This window comes from Vidua chalybeata, chromosome 1 (assembly GCF_026979565.1).
Source record: "Vidua chalybeata isolate OUT-0048 chromosome 1, bVidCha1 merged haplotype, whole genome shotgun sequence".
NCBI classification, from domain to species: Eukaryota; Metazoa; Chordata; class Aves; order Passeriformes; family Viduidae; genus Vidua; species Vidua chalybeata.
This window is the reverse complement of record NC_071530.1, coordinates 126,873,473-126,892,348: the sequence shown is the minus strand read 5'-3', so window position 1 is coordinate 126,892,348 and position 18,876 is coordinate 126,873,473.

Below are 18,876 nucleotides of genomic sequence, written 5' to 3'. Positions count from 1 at the left end.
GACAGGACACTGCTTACAAATTTAGCAGGTGGCCACAACAGTTCACAAGCTGTTCTTCAGATGTCCAGTGTAAAAACCAATAAAGGCTGAAATGTTTCTGCTTTTAGTGCCAATAGGAAATCTCCACATTGTGAATCAGACTGAGCATGCATGCAAAACAATCTGACCACAAAACCTGCAGCCAGAAATGCAATTGAGCGTGTGTCAACTGCATGTGAGAGTGAGAGGAAAAGGAAATTTGAATTATATATTTTTTCTAAGAATTTCGGAGGAAACGAATGGAACTAATGTTCTATGTTTACTGATTCAGAGAAACAGAACAAAAATCATTATCTAAAAAATACTTCTTCCCATCTCTCTTTCTCTTTATTAACAAAGCATTTTTTCCTCACCAAAAACAAATGCTTAGCTATTTTCTTCAATTATTTCTAACTATAAGTGAATTAAAATAAAAATATTAAAAGTATTATTAAAAATAATACTAATGACATATTTGATAACATGATCAGTTCCGCATAACTTTTGTGTGGAATACTGAGTACTAAATATTTGCTGTAAATAGCATACAACAAAACCAAAATCAGAAACACTTTAAAAAATATTAATGGAAAATCATTCTTGCAAGAAAGAGGCTTCCTCCCTGCTCACACAGCTAGAGTCATTATTACTGCCTACAATTACTCCACCACATTCTCTGATTTATCCTCAGGAAGGAATGTATGGATTTTTTGTGCTGTGGGAATGTGCATTTTCTGTGACGAGCCAGGGAAGTCCTGTCATACAATTAATGCTACATGCATGCAGTGCCAACAACTTAGGCATGTGCAACAAATCTGTCACTTCCCTGAAGCACCAGTCCCACTGTGTCTTTGCAGATGGATTATAAAAAATCTGGCCAAGATGACCAGAAATGTTACAGTAGATACCACATTATTACAGAAATAGATATAATTTACATCTCCAGCTAAACTTAACTGTTCTCTTTATAGATCTTAATGTTCTGCTTCAGAACTTCGGCCCAGTACTCAGAAAACATAATTTTCCATGCAGAGATATATATTTAGAGTTTTACTAATGGGAATTTATGTAAAAAGTTTTTGAATCTCCAAGTAAAGGTTTTTTTTTTTTTATTCAGTATTTGCTTGGTTATTTTTCTGCACAATGACCCTTAATTTAGTCATATTTTTATTTCACTTTGGAGTTTTCAAGGATTCAAAGGCCTTTCTCAATTTCAAAATCCCCAGAGGGGCCCTTTTCTGAACAAGGAAGTTATGTTGGAAAAAGGAAGTTATCCTCTCCAAGAGGATGTCTTAAAAATTACCTACTATTCTCTGAAACAAAAACATAAATATGTATATATTTACATGTACCTTCCAGGAAAAGGAATGAAATCTTACGATTTCAATGAGGATAAATTGGGCAAGCTTCAGCTCATTTCCCTGCACTTCTTGTCATCCCATCCACTTTTATTGTTTTCACTGTTTTTCAGAATTTTCTCATTCTTTTCACATTTCATTTCTTCAATATGTTCTCCTGTGTCTTTGCTTATCTTTCTTCCCTGATTTTGGGATTTCGATGGGAATAATTTTGGCAAGTTTCGGTGCTTTTCATTGAACCTCATTTCATCTCAGTACATTTGGTTGTAGTCACTCCATTTCCAAATTTCACATTTTTTTTCAATATCATTGGTTTTGGTCATATCTCCTTGCCAGAATGTTTGTTCCACTTTCTTTTCTGATTTCAATATTTCATTCCCTTTCCTGAAAGGAAATAAATATATAGATAGATAGATAGATAGATATAGATATAGATGATATAGCTATAGATATAGATGTAGATAGATATAGATATAGATTTGGAATTAGAAGAGAAAGCTGGGATAATGAAAACTAATATTTTAATAGCAAAATTTATTTAGAAAGTAAATGCAAAACAAAGTGTAACAGGATTTGTTTTGTGAACCTGGACATAGGACAACTGTATTGGAGTAGAAGATACCCACATTTGGTCAAAGCAGAATCTTTAACATTCCAGATGCCCATTCTTTCTTAAAGTATTATCCACCCACATAAGCAGAAAAATTAAATATGCATCTTAAAATGTCCAATATCTTCCTGTCTGCTGCCTTTAGTTTGACTGCAAAAGATCTTGACCTCAATCTCTGCTTCAAGAGATGTTAAAGAAGGGTTGAAACTACTGCCCCAACATCTCAGAAGTGTGAAATGATTACTGAACTACCTACAGCAAATGTGTGAGCATGCTTCCCACATCTCTCTCTTTGTCTCAACTACCTCCTGTGCTAAATGAATCTTAGTGTGCCCTGTGTGATTGGCTCAAGGTTCCAGACTGGCAACAGTTAAATTCCAAGATTCCTTTTTTTTTTACAGATTCTCAAGTCATCTCTTTCATGACACCAGTAACTTGTGATAAACTCAACCAAAACATCTGCTTTCTAAACTTGAACCTTATTTCTGAAATAAGTTCTCTTGGGTGATCTGACCCTTTCTGAGGTGCCATGCTACCACAGACTTTGTTTTTCAAGATCTGGGATGCTGCTTTGAATGGTAAGATGGGTTATAGGGTGTTTCTAGCTAGCTGATGGTCGGCTCTGCTACAATTCACATGATGCTCGCCTTGGTGAGCTTACAACAGTGTGACATACTGATGTCCAACAGCCACTATTTTGCATTCATGTTTGCATTCATGTATAATTCCTGCAATGGTTTCAACAGGCAGGTTCACTCTCAGCCATAGCCCACATCCATGTTGCATTTCTCTCTAGGGCCCACAAAGCTATTTATAGCTCAACCTTATGTGTCCAGTCTAGGTTTCTCTGAGACACTTTCATTCTTATTCTTAGTCATATTTATGATGCATTATTCTTCAAACAGTTCTGTTAATTTCACCAGGGCTGTTGGAGGAACTTGACAATGTTCAGTATAATTAAAGAATTAGGTACCATAAGAATATATGACAAGAAAATGCCAGTTTAATTTATCTTTCTGCTACAGATCAGATATAAATTGTTTATATACTTTAACATCTTTTAAAATATTTTGCTATCCTTGTATCACTGAATTTACTAAAACTTATATAGAATTCTTTCACTATCAAACACATGTTCTGTACCTGAAGAATGAAGCAGGTGAAATTAGAAACATGGTTCCCATGCACAGAAGTTGAGTTGCCATTTGTGTTAATGCCTTAGTCTAGTGCTATTCAAGGGAAATGTTCCTTGATTTTCCTGAACACAGACATAAGAAGATTGAAGAAATAATGTAAGGAAGCATGATTAAAATATACCTGCAATTTTGACAAAGTCTGCTCTACAAATTTGTTGCAACATAGGTCAATAAGCTCAAAATAACTTCCCCTACAGCCTTATAAATACCAAAGGCAAAGTCCCAGGGATAAGATTAACAACCCAGACCTTGCAAACTTACTTCTGTTTGTAAGATTTTGCTTCCAAGATTATCTTAAACCAATAATACTTTTTTTGCTGCTAGTATTTAACCGAATGAGAGGAAAGCTATGGCACACACAGCCATATAACTTGCAATACTATCCTGGCACTATAGCATACATTTGAACCCACTACCATGAAAAAACATAGAAAGCATATACTCATGAGTATTTCACAACAAACCCCTTTTACCATGTCTTAGAAATTAAACTTTTTTTTTTTTCTTAATCTAATAATCTAGGAGTATAAATTAAATAATAAGCAAGTTTTTATCATACAACTATGGAAATTAGTACAGGCAAAAACCACAAGGCACAAAGTACTGTTGGTGAATTGCAGCTAGCACACATAACTATACCAAAGGCAAAGTACATTACTGTTTTGGGAAGGACCACACATCTCATGCAACAACATATTAAGGCTGCTAAGTATATCATTGCAAGCATAATTTGACTTCATCAGGGATTTGAGTTTTGATAGAAATAGTAAAGGTTAGAGAGCTCTCATGGGCTTCAGGAAGAATGCTATTTAAGTGGAGTTCTTAATAATTAATTAAATAATTAACTTGCCTCCTTATCCTCAACAGTTTCTCACTAAATGGGACTACTACAGATGCAACTTGCCTTGAATGGCAGTACCTTCCTTGAAAGTCTAAACCACAGGGAGCAGGTACATATTACTCCATGACAGCATCACCTTACTAAAAAGGAGCAGTTATGAGAATGAAACAGTTGTCATACTTGTTATCAAGTACATTCATTTATTATTTCAGACAACATCATTAAACAATGATTTAATACAACTCCTCAAATAGAATAATCAAACATCTGCTGCAAGGTAATTTGATTCAGAATTTTCAAATTATTTTTTGCCTCGGTCTTCACTGACAAGTGCACCAGTACAACTGTCCATGTCACAGAGACAAAGGCAGAGATGGGACAATGAAGACCCACCCACCATAGGAGAAAATCTGCTTCACAAACATCTAAGGAACCTGAAGTTGCACCAGACTATGCATAAGACTTGATAAGATGCATCTGTAGGTCCTGAGGGAATCGGCAAGAGTGTCTAAGCCACCATGCATCATATTTGAAAACTCATGGCAGTCCATGAAATTCCTTCTGATGGGAAAAGGGCAAACATAACTCCTGCAGGGGAACTGCAAACCTGTCAGTCTCTCTTCTGGGCTTTTTGAGAGCATGGAGTGAATTCCCCTGGAAACTTTATTAAGACACATGGAAAATAAGGAGGTGACCAATAACAGCCACCTGACTTCACTAAGGGTAAATTGCACCTGAAAAATTTAGTGTCCTCCTTCTACAAGGAGGTTACAGCATTAGTCTATGAAGAAGGAGCAACTGACATCTTCTTTCCAAAGCTGGGCAAAGCATTTGACACTGTTCCAGATGACATTCTTGGTCTAAACTGGAGAGAGACATGGATTTGATGACTGACCACTCAGTGGATAAGGAATTGGCTGGATGTTCACACTCAAATATTTGCAGTCAACAGCCTGATATCCAAATAGAGATCAGTGATACATGGCATTCCTCAGGGATTGGTAGTGCGACTGACACTTATTAACATCTTTTTCATCAACATGGACAGTGGGATTGAGCTCACCCTCAGCAAGTTTCCTGACAGCACCAAGCTGTGTGATGTGCTCGACATGCTGGAGGGAAGAGAAGCCATCCACAAGGACCTTAAGAGCCTTGAAAGGCAGGACTGTGCAAACCCCATGAAGTTCAACAGAGCAAGAGGCAAGGTGCTGCACCTGGGTCAGGGCAATTTGAAGTACAAAAAAAAAAGACGGATGGAGAATGGATTGAGAGCAGTCCTGATAGAATGGATTGGGGGTGTAGAGACTCAACATGACCTGTCAATGGTCTCTCTCAGCCCAGAAAACCAAATGTATCCTGGCTGCATCAAAAGAAACCTGATCAACAGGTTGAGGAAGGTGATTCTTTCCCTCTACTTAGATCTTGTGCGACTCCACCTAGAATATTGTGTCCAGCTCTGGGGGTCCCCATGGATTTCTGAGTGAGTCCAGAGAATAGTCACAAAGATGATCAGAGGGCTGGACCGCCTCTCCTATGAGGAAAGGCTAAAAGAATTGTGATTGCTCAGCCTGGAGAAGAGAAGGCTCTAGGAGACCTTCTAGCAGTCTTCCAGTACCTAAAAAGATGAAGAGGGACTTTTTTACAAGGACAGGTAGTTATGGCTTTAGTCTCAAAGAAGGTAGGTTTAGTTTAAATATTAGGATGAAATTCTTTACTGTGAGGGAGGTGAGACACTGGAACAGGTTACCCAAAGAAGTGGTGGGTTCCTGTCCCTGGAAGTGTTCAAGGCCAGGCTGGATGGGGCTCTGAGCAGTCTGGTCTAGTAGAAAGTGTACTTGTCCAAGTCAGGGGGACTGGACCTGTACATTCTTTTAGGTCCCTTTCAACCTGACCCATTTTATGATTCTATGATTTAAGAGAATATGTTGGAAGAAAATGAAGTACACATTATGTATAAATGAAAACATAATAAAAAAATGATGATATTTCCCTTTAGCAAACACCAGCTTCTGTTTTAAATCTTGTATAGTTTTATTATCTGTAGACAGGAAAATAAGTGAATTACACATTATTTTTTTCTTTTTGCATTGTAAAATATCACAAAAATATGGTGTAACAGAAGAAACAAGAGAAATTCCCATAAGGAAAAGAATCCCTTAGGAATAATAGAAAATCCTCTTTAATAGCATAGGATATAAACAAGACATTTGAAAAAGTCTTCAAACTGAAATTACTTAGTGAGCACAGGTTTTGGTTCCTGCATTGACTTTTCACTGACATGGTAGTAACAAAATGGAGTTGATGGACTATGTACAAAGGAAATTCTTCCTTTATTGTTTTATTAAAGAACATCAGTAAACTGGTTTAATACATGCTAATAAAATTTAACATTTTAATATATTTAACACTGGAACGAGTAAGTAGATTCAATACACAGTAATGCTTTCAGCCTCCCTTAAAAAATATATGTGAACAGTTCCATGGTTATGTTTACTTTATAATGGAGGAAAATTACAAAGACTTTCAGAATATTTGGCAACACATGCTCACACGTTATAGGCTATAGAGGAGTTTTAAACCATATGGATCCAGATGGTTATTGTATTTCCTCTACCCTGTGGGGATATAGAAACTGGACATGGTAAATATGCCTGGAAGAGTCACCCTTACAACAGGTAATAGCTGTTGTGAAATGTATGAAATAGTCATTCTTCTGTAGCTACCTTTCTCTTGTGCATGGAGAGTAAGAAAATGTATCTATATAGTTATCTATCTAGATCTCAGACATTTATTATTTAAACTATTAATTTCTGGTTAACATGTTCCTTTTCAACTTTTCTGTGGGGAAGAAACAATGAATTCCATTCCCTGGGATTTGGGGAAGACTCTCTGGAAAGCTGCTTGGCAGAACATGACCTGGGAGTGCTGCTCATAGGCAGCTGAACATGAGCCAGGGTGTGCTCAAGTGGCCAAGAAGGCCAATGGCATCCTGGCCTGTATCAACAGTAGCGTGGCCAGCAGGACCAGCGCAGTGACTGTCACCTTGTACTCGGCAATGGTGAGGCCTCGGTCAAATCCTCTGCTCAGTTATGGACCCTTCACAACAAGACAGACATTGAAGGTCTGTAGCAGGTCCAGAGAAAGACAATGGAAGTGGTAAATGCTCTGGAGCAAAGGAGGAGTATTGAATGAGCTGCAGTTGTCTGAAAGTTGTTACAATTTTCTGATCTGGGCCAGCCATGGTTTTGGGGACCTCTACCTCAGTCCAGAGATGTTATTCAGGTTAGGATTCAGATGATCCCTCTTTATGCATACTCATGTAAACAAAAATAAAATCTATATCTAGAAACTTGCAATATAGCAGGAGAAATAAAAATTGTTCCTGCTGAAGAAGAGCAAAGGTATCGCTTTCCTATCTTTTGATAGATTTAAAAGGTGAAGCAAAATAAAACCCCAAACACACCAATGCTACTGCCCCTTTTCTTTTGAATAAAGAGTTCACAAAGTATACCTTATTTTCAAATTCAGTCATTTCTAAGTGTGTTTGTTTTACATAGCTTCAAAATATAATGACAAAGATAAATTTGAGATTATCAGAGTTCACCCAAAGGCAGAACCACTTATATGTAGTGCTTTAAGATTTGTTCTTGTAGAGCTAATGAATTTATTGTTTAGTTCTATTGTTGAATTTCCAGTGTCTAGCAGATCTGCAGTACTTCACAAAAATTATTTTCTGTTCCTTTCTTCCTGTTTTTTTTTACCTTATCAAACATATATTTAGGCACCATGTAGCAGCTGTGCTTGTGCCACCATATAATTATTGCGCATATTAAATCGAAGAGTGCCACCAGAGGAAAAGGGCAGTTCTTAATAATGTAATAATGATTTTTTATCATATCTCCTCCAACACTGAGAACTAAAATTGACTCTGTATAATGCTGCCTTCATTTCTATATAAAAACCCCACTTACTTAAACACATGTATCCTCAAAGTCATCTAGAAGGGAATGTACCCCCTTTTCAAATCTGAAGTACATTGGACTTTACGGAGAAGAATTAATACAGCCCCAGGAAATGGAATTCAGCTACCTCCTCTAAGCTATTGGTATAGAGCTAATTTTGTTTCTCCACAGAGACTTTCTTTCCTGAAGGCTAGAGCAGATGTCAAATCTAACGTCCTGGCTCTCCAAGTCCTCTGCCTCCTGCAGCTCACCCTGCCCAGACCCAGCACATCAGGGAAAGTCTGCGGTGCCACGCCTGTGTACCATGTGGCACAAGGCGAGTGAACCACTAAGGTTTTGATGCTCCAGACATCTCTGAAGCCTTGAGGCTAGAATACATTTCTCCCTCTTATATGGAAATAGATTTCCAACTGCTCAGCAGGTGCATAAATTTTATTATGGCGTTCAGCCCACTGCCATAACACAGACATAGCTTCAATCTACTGTTTATCTTGGCTGATGCATTAAAATTATATCCTTAATCACCTTTCATGCACTTGAATTTCATTCAATTACATAAGCTTATAATATGGCATTGAAATTATAAATTTATCCACAATGTATGCAAGTGTTGCCAGTGCTGAGTGTGCAGACATCAGAAAGAAGAAATTCGTGCTTGGATTTCTCAATAATTTTACTCGAAGCATGCAACCTGCTCAAACTGAAGAGCTCCAAAGAGATACAAAGTTTATTAAACACACATACTGCTTGTGTTGAATCATTGCTTAAATTTATGAAATAGAACAAGCCAAGTGTCTATCTGCACTTCATATTATAAGAAATAGAAAACCAAAATATTAGCAGTTAAATAGCTTGAACTTCATCCATGTGATTTCATAAATATGAAATTTACTTCATTGCATATCCTGAATTTGAAATACTCACAGCTGGAAATAGCATCAATAACATCCATTTCCTGCCAGAAAAATCCAATTAGTTGTATGTGGCTAAATCCTTTAAATTCAAAATATGATGGAAAGTCCCTAAAAAAGTGAATATTTAAGAATTGGACTCAATGATGTTTTGGATCCCTTCCAACTCAGACTATCCTGCGATTCTGTGAATGATTCTTCCTGATTGTTAGATGTGAGATGCATACAAGGACTAGGAGATTTGTATTAATTTTACATTTTCAATATAAATTATGTCCCAGTGTTGGCATATAAATTTAAATAACTCTTAGAACAATCAATATTTCTGCAGCGAGATTTTCTGCAGATTAAAAAATAAAATTTTTGCCTTGCTTTTTTGTCATTCCCCTGTATAGAAGATCTTTTGTCTAATCACTATGTTTGTATGAAAGGTATTTCTAAAAATAGAAGCAAATTAAATGATTTGTCTTCACGGCTCATCAGCTTTTATCTAATCAGAGTGCCTTTGATATTGATTTCCATTTTAGTTCATCTATTTATATTTCATTTGCTTTTTTTTTTTTTTTCCTTTTTTCCATTTTTTTCCTTGGCCACATGTTTGCTATTACCAGTGATGGTTTTATTTAAACAGAGATTGTGCTTTTCTCTCTCATGGCTCTTCTTGATAGATGAGACAAATATACCATAGAACTAAGAGCCATAAACTACAGAAAAGCAGAAACATGGCCCCTACTGAATTCCTGAAGACTGGAGTTAAAGCATCTAGGAATTGATCAGATCAATACCTAGACCCACAAAAAGTAATAAAGCTAGATTTATGAATCCTCACAATTTTTATTTTTTTAAAAAAAGTTATAACACAGAGCTCCCCTTTTTATGCAGGGTGTGGAGAGGGGGAAGGAGAGAAGTTTCAGTCAAAGATTGTTTAAACAGCACACAGGATACAGAAAATGGCAAGGCAAAGAAATTGCTTCTGTATCGATGCTGGGTTGTTTGTTTTTTTTTTTTTTTTCAAGTGTATTTCTATAGAATGTTGTTCTTTAAGATTTGTAAGAATTTTTGCCACAAGCATCCATCATCAGGAGATCATAGAAGAATATAAGAATTTTCTTGAGGACAAAACACAGTAGACAAGATACTTCCATACTTAGAACTGCATCAGGAGGGAAATTTCTCATGAGAACATGGAAATATGAATGCCATTACAGTATAATTGCATGGCACAATTGTATTGCCTAGCAATTCCAGTTAAAGCAATCTGAAGGGGAAGTAGGGGATTCTGAAGAGACTGCTCTAAAGAGAAAAAAACTTGTGTGGTTGGCTGACCTTGTCTGGCTTCCAGGTATCCATCAAGCCTCCCCTTTCTCAACAGGACAGAAGGAATTATTAGGAAAATCTTGTAGGCAAATATAAGGACAGGGAAAAATCACTTATCAATTACTGTCATGAACAAAATGAACTCAGGAATATCAACTGAATTTACTGCCAATAAATAATATAGTGATAAAGTGAGAAATAAACATAAAACTAAAACCACCTTCCCCACACATATATTCACCCTGCCTCTTCTTCCCAAACTCATCTCATTCCTAACTCTTCTGCCTCCTCCCCTCAAGTGGAGCAAAGGGTGAGAAATGTGGGTTGTGATCAGTCCAATAGCCTTAATCTCTGCTGCTCTTTCTTCCTCACACTCTTCCCTGGTTCCAGCCTGGGGTCCTTCACACAGGAGACCTGTACAATGCAGTTCAGTGTGGCCTGGAGTTCATGAACTGCTCCAGCATTTTCCATGGGGTGCAGTCTTTCAGGAACAGATTTCTTCAGTGACAGATTTCTTAGTCAACTAAGAACTGAAAAATATAAGGAAATTTTTCCTTTTATTTTCTATAACCCAATGTTCATTCTAGCAGGAAATTAGCACATTTCTTTATTGTCATTTCTTTTAAGGTTCTCAGTTGAGGAATTTATGATTTTTCTTGACATCAGTCAAACAATGTTAAGTAAGTAGCTGTAAACTTAAGGGCCAGTCCTTAAATAAATAGGCTCAGAAAACCAGCAGTCATTGGTGACTAAGTAATAGACAACTAATGTTTGCTGGATGGAGTGGATTGCACAACATTTCACACTGTGTGAATTAAAAAGCAAAAAGATCAAAATTATCATCAAACATACAAAGAAAGGGTTTTTAAAATAATCCCAAGAGATAATTTGAATACTGCCTCTAATCTGCAAAAAAAAAAATCTGATTTTGAATGGACTGGGTAAAAAGTAAAAGATAATTGATCCTGTCTCCTTGTCATTCTCCTTAAGGTGAACTGTTTTATATTGGTGAGAAGGCATCAAGAAATTAGAATGTACCCTTTTGTGAGACACTAAATCTCAGTCTTGAAGGCATTTAGAACTCATTGTTTGTTTCGATGAGACAAGATATGTTAGTGACAATAATGCTTAACGTGGTTGAAGGAATGCTTAACAGCATCAGTTCCAGCAGGTTGATGTAAGCTCATTGTAAATGACAAAGCCATTCACACAAAATTGAATGACTTCTCAAACTTCCAAATGTCAGTAAGAGCTATTCAGAATACACAACAGCAGGGACAGGAATTCCAATTTCCACAAATCATCTTATATTACCCAGTCAGTAATTGCTGGGTGTTCAATTAATCATCCATGTTAGTGCTTATAAGCAGCCCACAACCACTTGTTTAGCGGGAAGCAGATTATTTCCCAGAATGAACAGGCTAAAATATAGTAGTAGTCTTTCCTAAATTATAAACAGAGGTTAAGGTTAAATATGCAGCTACATGCTTTATGTAAAACATTATAGTAAGTAACTACAGAAGTAAATATCATTGGCCTTTTTTTATTTTGAAAATTAAATAGAAAATGCAGAAAAATAAAACTTGAAATTACTGGATTAGGTGTTTAGTAAGATACTAGATCTTTTAATTAAAGTGGTAAAAAAACAAAATTTATGAATAGCCTTAAAAAAATTACATGAGCTTTTTTTTTTTTTTTTCTAAAAAGGGTTAACACAAAGACTCCTTTGCTGTTGCCAAGGTATGGCAGCTAGATATTTGAGGATTAATTTTAAAGGGTAATGAAAAGCTTTTATATTGACATTTGTACTCAGAGATTTCAAAGTCAGCAATATTATGTTCAATTTCACAGATGGAAAAATTCTTTAAACATGATTGAACAAAATACAAGCTTAAAGTACCTTCATTATATAAAGCTTTACTTTTTTTCCACTTTGCAAGGGCTGATAAGAAGCATTAACAAATCTCAACCTTGCTTTTATAAAGTAGTCCATATTAAGCAGATAGGGAATAAGATTTTTATTCCAGTTTTATTGCAGACAACTGGAGTAAGGATTTTTATGTTGCAGACAACAAGATATATACATCTTTTCATAATTCTCATTAAAACAATAGTTATTATGTAATTGTGTTTATATAGCTGGGTATCACCATATACCTTTGATCAAAGGAAGGTTCTCAACATTTAAGTGGATGACTTGAAATCATACAAGCAAGTTAAATATCAACCTGATGTAGTGCAGTTGCTTTTTAACAAAGATTTGAGGCTAAAATATTTTCATACTCTTGCATTGGACAATTGGACACAAGATTTTAAGAAAAGTACTACCTACTCTACTACTAAGATTTTCAAAGTATTTGGTTTTGCTATAATTTGTACCTAACTAGATAAATCCTTTACTGAGCCCTGAGCAGACTGAGGAGATATCTCCACAGGAATCAACGTTTTCTTTCAAATTATTCTTCTATAAAGTGTTCTTTAATATTTATAGGAGAGTTCAAATATTTCATAAAAACATTAGTTTTCAACTACTGGAATAAAACAGAGTGTAGCTCCTCAAGGTTTTATGGACAGACTTATTAGATACTATCTTAAATCATTTAACATCAATTAATAGTTCTGCAGTGTAATCACTGGAACAATTTATACATAAATTAATGTGATTTTTTTATGGTTTAAATTCCTATCATAGACAAAAGTGCAAGCAAAAAATTGATATTACAAGCTAAGCACTTAATGTGAGAAATATGCCTGTTTGGACTTTTTATTTAAGAAAAGCTTATTTCGGGTAATTTATTAAAGCTGGTAAATCATATGAAGAGCATCTATAAATAATTTGGGTGTGGTAAAATTTAGGAACACTTTAAAAAGTACTTTTAAACAGTTTGTACTTTTATCTAGGTCACACAGTCTAGTGTTACTTGACCATGCACATGCTGAATTGAGGTAATTTCAAATGTGCATGACCAAGCACTAAGTACTCCATGATTTCAGAAAATTTTTGTTGATGTCTTTCCTACCACAGATGTTTGAAAGTCCCTGCTTTAAATAATTCTGAATGATTCAAGGCAGAACAACTTTCCAAAATCTTTGTAATCCCTGTCTTTACAAAATGGTGTGATAAATAGTATTTTAGGTTATCCCTCAGATGATCTTCAAAGGATCCTTTAGGTTACACTGCCCATTCACAGTTTTAACGAGTTACAACTTGCCTCAGCAACAGAAAGCATTTTTGCAATCTCATGGCCTGATTGGCTGACAATGACATCTGGAAATATATATATAAAGTATTCATCCTCACTTCTATTTTCTTGACTCTATTAATGTGTACAGGAGTTATTCCTCCTACATTTTCACTGCACCAAGTCCTACAAGACCATAGACCATACACATTGGGTCATGTATGTACATACATGGACCATATACAAGGCCATATACTTTAGGATTTTAAACAAGTGTGTTTATTAAAAAGCATTGACCACTGAGTGTGATGGTAGAAAAGATTATTTGTGAACAAAAACAAGCCTGAATTCTTTGTTTTTTATAAAAGCAACTGTTCCTCTTGGCAGTGTAAATCACAGGTATAGTTATGGCGTGGGTTAGTGCCAGTAGCATTTTAGCTCTTCACTGTGAGTTTTATCTCAGTTCCACTCAGTACAGTAGTTTCAATCCCACGTGCCATATTTCTTTGTCCTCTTTATCATTTTAGTTCATCAAAAAGTTTCTATTCATTAATCTTACCTTTAGTCATTCATTAATCTTTTCTCAGGAATTAAAAAATCTCACTTTTTCACACAAGCCAAGCCCATCAGAAGCTGGATTCACTCTTTTTTTTCTCCAAAATTTCCACTGTTTTGTCAGCATTTTTGACAGTGAAATCACCCAACTGAAATTATCTGAGGATTCCTGGGGGGGTTTCTGGAGTTTGGATCAAGAATTACATAATAATTTATATAAAATAAATAACATATGGTCCAAAGCTACAGCCCACAATCAGCCCTGACAGACATAAATTACTGGCTGCTTCATCATAGGCAACTCTAGGTATTTTTACAGCACTGTATTTGCACAAGTCTTTTGGGACCTTATCCCTTTATCTATTGAAGTCGAAGGAAGAACTGTATTTCATTTAGTGCTCACAATAATACTCCCCTGAATTGAAAATAGCTGATTTATTTGTCTCAAAGGTAGTTGGAGGTAAATGAATGTTGAAACCCTTGTTACAGAATATATTGTGGTGTATAAGACAAATAATATGTCACTTTCTTAATCTGTCCTCCAAAATAATCTTTAGAGACTAAAAACTTACTTGATTTGTATTATTTGAAAAAGTCTATTTTTCTTACTATTCAATGAATTTATTGTTTATTTCCAGATCATAGGATCACATTTGACTAAAAGTGAAAATATTATTTGGGTGTGAGAAAACCTAATCTGCAAGGCATAAAGTAGCAATGAGTCATAAAAATCAACTTTTTTCTGTCTCATTTCTTCATGATCAGCAGTTTTCGCTTCCATGTTACACCATTTAATAATTCTGAATTAGCTATTATAAAAATCAATAAAGCCCCCTGTCTAACATAACATGGATGCCCTAGTGACCAAGATATATAGGGTAATTCTCAACTAAGTTTTTCATTCTTTCTCAAATGTGAATGCCACATCAAGAAGCTGATTTTCATGATTATCACTTGAGTTATGAGCTATGACTTTACATCTGTGCTTCTCATTATCACTGTAACATTATGCAAATGTAGTGCCTGCCAGCTCACATCTTAGTTCAGTCTGCTTGATAATTACATTGCAATGCTGTAATGTAAGTACCTCCACCTCAAGTTTCACATTTTGATTTGTATAATAACTTTAAACATATTATTGCAAACATTTAACAAAATATATGAAAGCTAAATGCATATATATATATATATAAAAAGTAACAAAGTCCCATGGCTGAAACTGTAAATCCCTCATGCCATCACTGACGTTGAGCCCCCATGGCCCCTATTTTAATTCATGGGCTAGTAGAGTCATGGAAGACAAGAAAAAACCTGCTACATTCTACATATTGCCACAGTGAAATATATTCTGTAATTCGACCAGCAATGTCAGAAGCATCATTTTGTCTACAGAAATCATGATTAATTTGCATATTCTAGACAGTACTTCATTTTGGAGTCACAGGAAGCAGATTTATTACCAATGGTATCTATTGTTTACAGCTCTATTGTCTCGAGGAAGCTTGCTTTCAAAACTGGAACAAAACCAAGAAACATGGGTTAACTTTTCTCATTTCAACTTTATTTTATGTAGTAAAATAGCATAGTGACCACATCTGTAAAGAGATTCTATTTCATCTTATGTCCTGTCAGACCAATGCTACCAATGGAGTATATAGCATTGGTGATTATTGCTGTGATGAAGGATAATCCCAAGAAACTTGCTCTTACTTTGTATTTTACATCAAAATTGTCCCCTTACTAGAATACATCATCATAGCAATAGCTCTTTATGGCATCCATCACCTCAGCAATGCTGCCTGGTGTTATTCATCATAAGAAAGGGACACTTATAAGGCATGCATCATCAGAATGATGGTCCTCCATGTACAAGGCAAAAGAGCCTTTCTTGATATTGCAGATGTGGTAGAGAATTTATGGGAAACCTTCTCATGATTTTTAAAGAAAATAATTTGTTAAAAAAACCTGCACTGCCTAATGATATGTAATATGCAGAGATTTGATAGCACAGTATTAATTTATGAAATAAACCAAAATGGCTCTTCCAAGTTTCTTTGTAACTAACAGGGCACTTCTAAGGGTAAAAAATAAAAAATATTTTTATAGCATAGTTGGGAGTGGAAGCCATGTCACAAGATAGGACAGGAAAAGAAAACCACAAAGCTAAGGCTCCGTCAGTGAGTCAACCAACTTCACTTATCAGAATTCAGAGCTCTGAGCAGTGTTTCCTATTTTTAGTCTTTAACTGTGCCTCTGAATTAGCAGCTTTTCTGAAAGAACATTTCTTGAAAAAAGACTGTGCAAATATCTTTTATTCAGTCTAACAGAGGTATCTTACACTGCAAAGACATTCCTTTCCAGAATTCTTATCTATGGTGAACCTCTTAAGAATATGAAAATGAAATTTTTCTTCTTAAAGAACATTACATTTACCTTTGATAGTATCTTCAGCTCCACTTTTGGAGAGAAGAATACACTTTGGTTTTTTTTCAGAATATAACTCTAACAAAAGACATCATACACAAATGAGACAGAGCACAACTGTTTCAACACCTGCAAAATCTTCATACTGTTGTTTTGTCACCTGATAGTTGTGCTGCTATCTTAGTGACATCTATACTGCTACCTGTGCTTCCCTTTCCTGGCATTTGTTGATGGTATGCATGCTGAGGTCGTTCCATTCTGCATTAGAAAGTTGAACAATTATGTCAGGAATAAATTTCATTATTGTGTACACTATCTTATGCCTTTTAGATGTTATTTGAAAAGATTTGCAAAATAAGCTATTAACACCTTTGAATACATGCACCATTTGAAAAGTTCAAATGTATTTTATTTTGTGACAGTGATTTCTAATATGTTCATTTCTTCTTCTGGAGCCAAATTCAACTTCGAAGAACCATTACTTCAACCTTAGAGGTTTATGCCATTTTAACTCGCTTTTTCCAGTTAACACTACATTTTGTACTAAGCCTAGCAAGTACAATTTACGTGAGTTCTACCCTGCAAGTTTGTGGCCATGAACCATATAATTTATGCAATCCTACAAACTTGATATTAAGTCCCTGTATGTTACACAAGCAACATAGTTTACTTACTTAGCATGGTAATTAGAGTGTCTGAAAGTTGTTCTGTCAAATCTAGTACTTAAATCATGGGTCATTCTTGGAGTGTTACCTATGTATTTGTAATCACTACATTCACTATTGGCTTTCCCAGCTTTAGTCTTCTTGAAACACTCAGCTGAGGCAGTTCCAGAGTGATAATAAGCACTGCAAAACTGATCACAGAGTTTTACCTTGGGCAGTTTCCAGATTCTTAAAATAACAGTGCTCTTCTTTAACAGACGATCCAAATAAAGTTTAATGCTTTTAAGCCGCAAATATATAATGTCCTGGGAAGTAAAATAATTTCAGATGCTTAAACTGAAAAGCTATTTCAGATGTTTTTAATGCTATTGAGCAGGAACTCAGCCATTTTCTTGAGAGAAGGTTGTATAAAACAGGTTATGGAATTCGAAGTGTACATTTAAGTGTCTACCAAGTGTACATTTAAGTGTCTAACATGAGAGACATTATCAAGGCTCTTTACAGAAAAAGGAACCCATTTGTTTTCATTATTATTTAACTCCCAGCACAGCAAGAGAGCAGCAGACTATTGCAATAATATTTAGTTACATCATCTTTATTATAGAATTTGAACATAAAGCTTGTGGTTATGCATGTGCTGGCACTTAGTGACCAGTGTCTGCTCTGAATCTCTGAATATTAAAAAGAAATTTCCCTCATGTTCTTTTTTTTTTGTTGTTGTTGTTTTTTGTTTTTGTTTGTTTGTTTGTTTGTTTTTTTGTTTTGTTTTTTGTTTTTTTTGTTTTTTTTTTTTTGGTTTTTTTTTTTTTTTAACAAAAATGTGGTTTCTCATAATTACAGAGGCAGAGACCCTGCTAAAGCACATTCACCTAGAGTGGGTTGCACAGGATCACATCCAGGAGGGTTTTGCATATCCTTAGAAAAGGGGATTCAGGGGAGATCCTATCATACTCTACAGCAGCCTCAAAGGAAATTGTGGTAAGGCAGGAGTCAGTCTGACTTCTCATAGGTAACAACTGGTAGGACAAGATAAAATAGCCTCAAGTTGCACCAGGGGAGGTTTAGATTTGATATTAGAAGAAATTTCTGAAAGGGTGTTCAAACTGTCTGCAAAAGGGGTGGAATTATCATCTCTGGAAGTGTCCAAAAGGAGTGTGGATGCAGATCTGGGGGATGTGGTTTAGTGGTGAACAGGGTGGGGCTGGGTTAATAGTTTAATTCAATGATCTTAGAGGTCTTTTCCAAACTAAATGATTCTATGATTCTACAAGTGTCATTTACCTAACCCAAACCTCCTTGATCAAGGGAAAGTCTTTTTTTTCTGCAGACTTGCCTCCAGTGTCTGGGGTTCCTAGGGCTGGCCTTAGCAATAAAGACTGAAGCAAAGAAGAAATTCAGTAACTCTGCCTTTTCTGTATTCTTCATCACCAGGTACCCACCTGATTCATCATCAGGTCCACATTTTCTTTAATCTTCCTTTTGATACTGATATACTTGTGTTGTCCTTGACATCGCTTACAACATTTAATTCCACATGAACCTTAGCCTTCCTCATCACATTTCTGCATAATCTGACAATGTTCCCATACTCATTCTAAGTAGCCCATCTCCTTTTCCATATTCTTTACACTTCTTTCTTCTCTTGATTTTTGCCAGAAGCTCCTTGCTTATACATGCAGTTCTCCTAGCCCCTCTTCTAGATTTCTTCCTCATGGGGATACATTGCTCTTGAGCCTGGAGGAGAAAAGCCTTGCATGTTAATCAGCTTTCTTGGCCCCTCTTCCCTCCAGGGCTTATTTTCATGGTATTCTCCCAAGCAGATCACTAAAAAGGATAA